This window comes from Eptatretus burgeri, chromosome 9, assembly GCF_056783735.1.
Source record: "Eptatretus burgeri isolate ZD-2024b chromosome 9, Ebu_testis_v1, whole genome shotgun sequence".
In the NCBI taxonomy this organism is placed as follows: domain Eukaryota; kingdom Metazoa; phylum Chordata; class Myxini; order Myxiniformes; family Myxinidae; genus Eptatretus; species Eptatretus burgeri.
Window position 1 is genome coordinate 87,658,790 of NC_140969.1, and position 7,242 is coordinate 87,666,031.

The 7,242-nt window shown below is 46.7% G+C and overlaps 1 protein-coding gene and 1 pseudogene across 5 annotated transcripts in view; one reads left to right on the plus strand and one right to left on the minus strand.

Moving 5' to 3' along the window:
• The window catches only part of LOC147020551 (uncharacterized), a 33,737-nt gene that overhangs the window by 23,362 nt on the left and 3,133 nt on the right, over window positions 1–7,242 (plus strand). The window lies entirely within an intron of this gene.
• Window positions 1,596–3,965, minus strand: LOC147020552 (uncharacterized; annotated as a pseudogene).

Here is a 7,242-nt window from a genome sequence, read left to right on the forward strand (position 1 = left end):
AGGATGGATGCCCATCCGGTGACTGGCTTTGAAGACCAACTTTGAAATGTGGGTTGTCCAAGAAAGATCATGGCTGATAGTGAGACCCAGGAGTTTGAGTGACTGAACTTCCTCAAGAGGATTGTTAGGAAAGTAACTGGGTTGGGCAGGTTGCCAGACAGTCCTTTCAGAGAGAGATAGTGAGAATGTGAGATTTATCAGGATTGAAAGATATCCCAAGGGTTTAACCAGCTTATGATTTTATCAAGTTCTGAAGAGAGGGTAGAGGCTGCAGCCTGCCGATCTGAAGGATGAGGGATATCATGCCAGAGGGTAGAGTCATCAGCAAATAGATAAATAGGATTTTCCATCGAGACAGAGAGATCCATTGATGAAGATTAGAAATAGGAATGGGTCCAGAATACTGCCGTGTGGCACTCCAGCTTTGACATGGAGAGGAGAGAAAAGGATTCCATTGAGTGCCACACATTGGCTGAGAGATTGGAGGAAATCAGTAAACCATGTGTGGAGTTTGGCTTGGATGCCATCGGCAGAGAGTTTGGAGAGTAAGGCAGGATGCCAGACTATATCAAAAGCACAAAATATGTCCAGAGATTGCACTGATCGCATGTCTGACATTATGGGCTTCAACCTGGTGTTGGCTTAGCGGTTAGGGTGGTGACTTGGGATACTCGGGTCCTGAGATCAAGCCCCATTGGCCGATAAATTAATACTAGGGGGTTGACTCAGCCTGTCATCCTTCTGAGGTCGGCGAAATGAGTACCAGTGTCACAGCCAAAAGGCTGCACAAGAAGGGAAGGGGTATTGACGGATTGATTAAATCTGGTATTAGTGTAGCACAGGCATGATGGGCCGAATGGTCTCCTGCACCTTAATTCCTTGTAAAATCCATCGTTGGGGGAGTAAAAGCAAAATGTCCAAGGTGGAATGACCTGGTCTGAATCCAAATTGGTGATCTGAGATGGGACCATTGGAGAAAAGGAAGGATTGCATGTTAACTGCGATGATTGATTCCATGACCTTGCTGATGATTGGAAGTAAGCTTATAGGCCTGGAGTTAAGATGATTGGATTTTGTACTTTTTATGTAATGTGGTGATGATGGCGGATTTCCAAGCAGATGGAAGATTACCTCCGGCAAATGATAGGATGAAAAGAGCTGAATGAGGACATGTACGAGCAGCAGAGCTGGTTTTTAGGACAGGTGGTGGTGGTCGTATGGCAGCTTAGCTGCTGGGGTAGCTATCATTTCTTGAAGCGCAACTGTGTCGCTGATGCAGTGCCCCTCTACCAGTACACACACTGGAACTGGTACTCATTTCACCGACCTCGGAAGGATGACAGGCTGAGTCAACCCCCTGATGTATTAATTCAGCGGCCGACGGGGATTGAACTCAGGACCCTAGGATCCCAAGCCGCCACCCTAACCACTGAGCCAACACCAGGCTTAGGACAGGTGAGCTGATGCCATCCAGTCCGGTTGCAGAATTCGAGTCGAGGGTTGAGAGAACCTTCTACACCTTATCAGGTGCAAAATATAGAGTCCAAGAATAGTTGGGTACATCTGAGAAGAATGGGTACTGAGAGCAAGGGGTTGGGGTTGGAGACAATATTTGTAAGTACACACAGAATTGAGGCATTCAGCATTCTCATGAGCGGTGTTAGCTGTTATGTGGTGCCATTTGAAGAGAGGGAAGGGAGGAAGGGGAGCATACTCTGGAGACACACTTAACAATGTACCACCAGGTTTTCGAGGAGGGAGACAAGTTTTAAAGTTCAAGCTTAAGGTTGGACAGATTATATTTTCTGGCTCTCCTAAGAGTGTGCACACACTTGTTGCGGGCTTTGTGGAATGAGCTGAGAGTACCTTCATCTGGGTTTCCTTTCCAGGATGAGAAGGCAAGTTGTTTCATAGCACAGGCTTCAATGTACCATGGGCAGGAAGAAGGGTAGGATAAGTGAAGATGAGATGGAATGCATCTGTGCATAAGAGAGAGCAAGTTTCTGTGGAAGAGTTTTTTTTGTGTACATAGTCAAGGCTTGTGGAAGAGCAAGTACACTCACTGAACAGATCAGGACAAAAGGAATAGCAGAGAGAGTTGGGGGGGGGGGGCACAAACAGCAGAGCCAGAGGACAAGACAGAGAGGGATTTGGACAAACAATGGGTCGGGGAAGGAAATAAGACGATGGTAGAAAAGACCATGGTTTTGGATTGGGGATAATCTGAGATGGTGAACAACTACACACAACAGGCATTTTTAAGGCCACTTTCCCTGTGAGAGTAGGGGTTAGCCTTGCAGGCCCCATGACAATGTTCTCCACTTTGCCCTATTTTCTGCATCTCCCCTTGTTAACCCCCTCACCCGCATTTCTTCTTCCACCACCTTTAGCCAAGTCTTTCTCAGTCTTTCCCATCCTCTACTTCCTTCTACATTCATTTCCATCACTCTTCTTACCCAGTCACTTTCATCCTTCCTCAACACATGACCCAACCATCTCAACCTGTTTCTCTTCACAACATCCATCACAGGCTCTATTCCCATCAACTTCCACAATTCATCATTTGTCTTCCTCTCTCTCAACGATGTTCCACACATCCACTGAACCATTTCGCATTTCCACCCTTTCTTGCCTTCGTTGCTGCTCTACGTTCATTACCCATGTCTCGCTCCCATAAATCATCGTACTCCTCACACATGCAGCATACACCTTTCCTTTCAACGTCAACGACACTCCCTTCCTCGTCAGCATGCCACTCAGTTCCCAAAATTTCTTCCATGCACATCACATTCCAGCAACCGTCACCGAGTCTGATCCACGTTCTCCATTCAGCATGTCTCCTCGGTAGCAAAATGTTTTCACACCTTCCAACTTCACGCCATCTCCAAGATCCAACTCAACATTTCCTCCATCTGCAACTCCCTCTATGCACACCTTACACTTGAATATAACTACCACATTGGCTAATGACCCTCTCACACCACTACATTTTCAATGAACCCACTCAGCACACATTGTACACTGAATGGAGTTCACTCCGACACCCTTCCTGCACACAGCACACGACCACTTCCCAGTTCTTTCCACATCACCACATGTTTTACCACTAGCCATCACCTTCGTCTTTCCGATATTCACCTTCAAACCTTTTGCCTCCATACATTCCTTCCACTTAATCATCTTCTCCTTCAGTCCATCCCTACTCTCCGCAATCAATACCAAATCATCTGCATACAACTACTCCCACGGTAAACCCTCCTTTGCACTCCGAGCTAGCACCTCCATCACGACTACAAATAGTAGTGGACTTGGTTCCGACCCCTTATGCACTCTCTCACCTTCACCTCAAACTCACCACTGTTCCCACCCTTCATCCTTACAGCTGTGCACACTCTTGTCCATTGCCATCACTACTCTGATCAACCATTCCTCCACTCCTAACTTCCTCAATGCCCATGTCACTACTTCGCAAGGAACCCAATCGGATACTTTCTCCAAATCAACAAACCCAAGAAACAACTTTTTTCTCTACTCCATGTACTTTTCCTGCAACTGCCTTACAATAAAAATCGCATCTGTCGTTCCTCTTCCTGGCATAAATACAAACTGCATTTCGTCAATCTTTACCTTCTTCCTTATCCCCTTCTCCAACACCCTTTCCAATACCTTCATTCCATGCTCCAATAACTTTTCACTCCATACGAGCCACAGTCCAGAGGGTCACCTTTCCCATTGTACAAAGGGACAAGGGTACTCAGTTCCCAAGCCACTGGAATGCGGCCTTCTTTCATCACCAGATTACAAATCTCTGTCATTCTCTTCACACCCCAACTTCCAGCTGTCTTCAACATATCTCCCACAACTCCCATCGGCCCTCCCGAGATGGTGAACAGCTGGCTTGAAAACCTGGAGGGAAGAATAACATTGAATAGAATGTGGAAGTTGGTTCCACAGGCAGGAAAAAAAGAGAGGAACAAATGAATAGAGGTGAGCAGTAATCCTGGAGTTTGGGAGTTTCACCAGAATGGGGTTTATCGTAGTCCGTATGTACCCTGCAGAAACGTAGGGTTGTGGGGGGATAAGGCACGGAAATAACAGAGAGTGCAAGACCAGAAATGAGGCAGTAGAAGACAGAGAGACCACTGACCTGTCTACAATGGGAAAGTGATGGGCCCATAGATTCAGCTTCAGCGTGGCAATGCCAATGATCTTGACGGCATTGGTTTCCACAGCGTCGAGCTGAGCAAGTTATGAAGCATTCCTCATGAGGAAGGTGTGAGACATTCCTGTGAGACAAGGTGAGGTATGATTCCATGGTCGAGTTAATAACAGGGGCGGTAGATACGGGAGTCCAGTCCTGAAGAGAAAGGGCTGCTAGTAGTCCCTGCCAATCTGCTTGAGTGAAATGCCAGACTCACCAGCATTGAGGCAGTTCTCTGAGTATTACCAGAGAGACGTTGACTTTCACAAGCATATGATCAGATGAACCAATTGGAGCAGAGGAAGATGAGGAGACATACCAGGGAAGTTTGTCATCACCAAATCCAGAAGGGAGGATTTTCCATTTGGAGAAATCCAAGTGAGAAAGTTCACAGATTGAGTCAGTCCCACGAAGTCAAAGAAGTCCTTTGCTGAAGTGCCACGGCTGGTGAGAGCGGTACCACGGTACCAACACCCAGCCAATTTCCATGACTTGAGACAAAAGTGGGCCCAGAATTGTTTGTACTCCATTGCATCTCCTTGTGTTGCTCCCGAACAAAGGAGAACCCCAAAGCCAAATCACGTTCTCACTGTCTGCAGACATTTTCCTTCTCACACTTGCCAATTGTTTTGCACACCATGTGTGCTGATTTATTTATCCTGCAGATTCTACATTTTGTATGTTGCCTTGTTATTTTGTATTCTGTATATTCTAATTTTTATTTATTTATTTATTTTCTATACCTTGTCGAGGCTCGTATGAGTGCGAACACACAACACACAGCAAGGGGGGCATGAGACAAGAGGAGAGGGAAGGACAAAACAGTGGGGAACAGAGACATTAGGAGATCTGTGGAAGGGACAGGGATGGGGTGGGGAACATGGGGTACACAAGATGGACATTACAGGGACTTTCAGGAAGGAAATCAGGGAATTTGAAGGAGGTGGATTTGGGGTGGATTAACGGGGGTAGAAAAGATCGAGGATTTGGATGGGGAATGATAAGAGGTGGTGGTGAACAGCTGTTTTGAAGGCCTGGAGCGAATAATGGGATTGAAGAGAGTGAGGGAGTTTATTCCAAAGGTCGGGAAAAAGAGGAATGAAAGAGTGAAGGTGAGCAGTGATTCATGTTTTGGTAGTTTTTACCAGAAGGGGGTTGTTGGCGGACCTTGAGCACCCTCAGAAATATGGTGGGGACAAATCACAGACAGAGCAGGGGGGGGGGCGAGACCGAAAAGGAGACGGTGGAAAATGGAGAGGAGACTGTAGACACTGACCTGCCTGCGGTGAGAGAGTGAGAGGCCCAAAGACTCAGCCTCATTGCAGGAGATACCAATGATCCTAAATGCTCTGGTTTCCACAGCGTGGAGCCGAGAAAGGTGAGAGGCAGGAGCACCAGTCTAGAGGGGAGAGCAGTACTCCATAAGGCTGCGGACGAAAGCTTTGCATGTGGTCAGGAGCTCAGGTGGGCCGAGGAAGGACTTTGCATGATGGAGGATTCCCAGTCGGCGACTGGCTTTGGAGGCGAGGTTTGAAATGTGGCTTTCCCAGGAAAGATCATGGCTGGCAGATAGTGAGATGCAGAAGCCTGATTGAAAGAACTTCTTCCAAAGGGTTGTTGAGAAATTTGATCGGGGTGGGGGTTGAAATGGTCCTTTCGGAGAGACATAGTGAGAGTGTGAGATTTGTCGGGATTGAAAGACATGTCCCACGTGCTGGACCAGTTTGTGATTTTATCCATATCTGCAGAGACCGAAGAAGCTGTGGCTTGCCGGTCTGAGGGATGACAGATGGTACGACAGAGGGTGGAGTCATCAGCAAGATGAAAGAGGATTTTCCAGAGAGTCGGAGAGATCATTCATGGAAACCAGAAAAAGAACAGGGCCCAGAATGCTGCCTTGAGGAACTCCAGCCTGGACAGGAAGAGATTAGAGAACCCCATTTAGGGCCACACGTTGGCTGCGACAGGAGAAGAAATCTGCGAGCCATGAGTGGAGATGGCCTTAGATACCATAGGAAGAGTTTGGTAAGCAGGGCAGGGTGCCAGACAGTGTCAAAAGCACGCGATATGTCGAGGGATATGGTCTTGATTTCATGTCTGGCATCGAGTCCCTCAACCCATTGTTGGGAGAGCAGAAGCAGCATATCCAGGGTGGAGTGACCTGGTCTGAAACCAAATTGATGATCGGAAATCAAGCCATAATATTCCTTTGATCGTTACTTATCATTCCCATCATAATTATTTCACCTTTTATTGTTGTGTGGGCAGTGATGCAAGAAACCAGAAGTTAAGGCTCATGGAAGAGTTAAATGACAGCAGGTTGCAGTCTAACAGACTGGTAGCTTTAGGAGATGGACATTTGTTAATGATACTATGGTCAAGGGTTTGTATGGTAAGAAAGAGGAGTCACCGAAAACCCACCATGTATGTTAAGGGGCATCCCCAATGTAAAAAGATGGTGATGGCCGTAAATGGCCTTTTCAACATCGGTTGACCAGAATAGGCCACACCTCTGACGACCATGAACAGATCTTTGTTTCGGTGAAACGTGATCATTCACATCCCTTGTAGTTTGCTCTTCACCTTGGTTTATGTTGTCATAAGATTGCAATCATGTGTTAAAGGATTTAATTTGAATTGGAACAACAGCCAACACTCAATGGCATTTTGGATTCCCTGCATGACTGAATTGTTAATCAATGTTGTCCTAAAACGTTCAGGTACAAAGTCATAGTAAAAGGAAAAATGGTTCAACATTAAGTTTGGAGCATTCCATTTGATGACGAGCTGCCATTTTCTTCCACTATTCATGTATACACAGGACTGGCAGGATAGATATGAGGTGGTGTGCTCGCTTTTGAGTCTGGGTTCGATGCCGGACCAGACAATAAAACGTCACCCTTGTGGCTTCACATGGCAGGGCATTACATCAGCAACTATGCCATCGGTCACATGGGACGTCAAGCCAGGGGTCCCATCTGCCAGTATTTACTGTTGGACGTTTGAGATCCCACCTTGTCTTGCAAATAAGAGACTGGAAG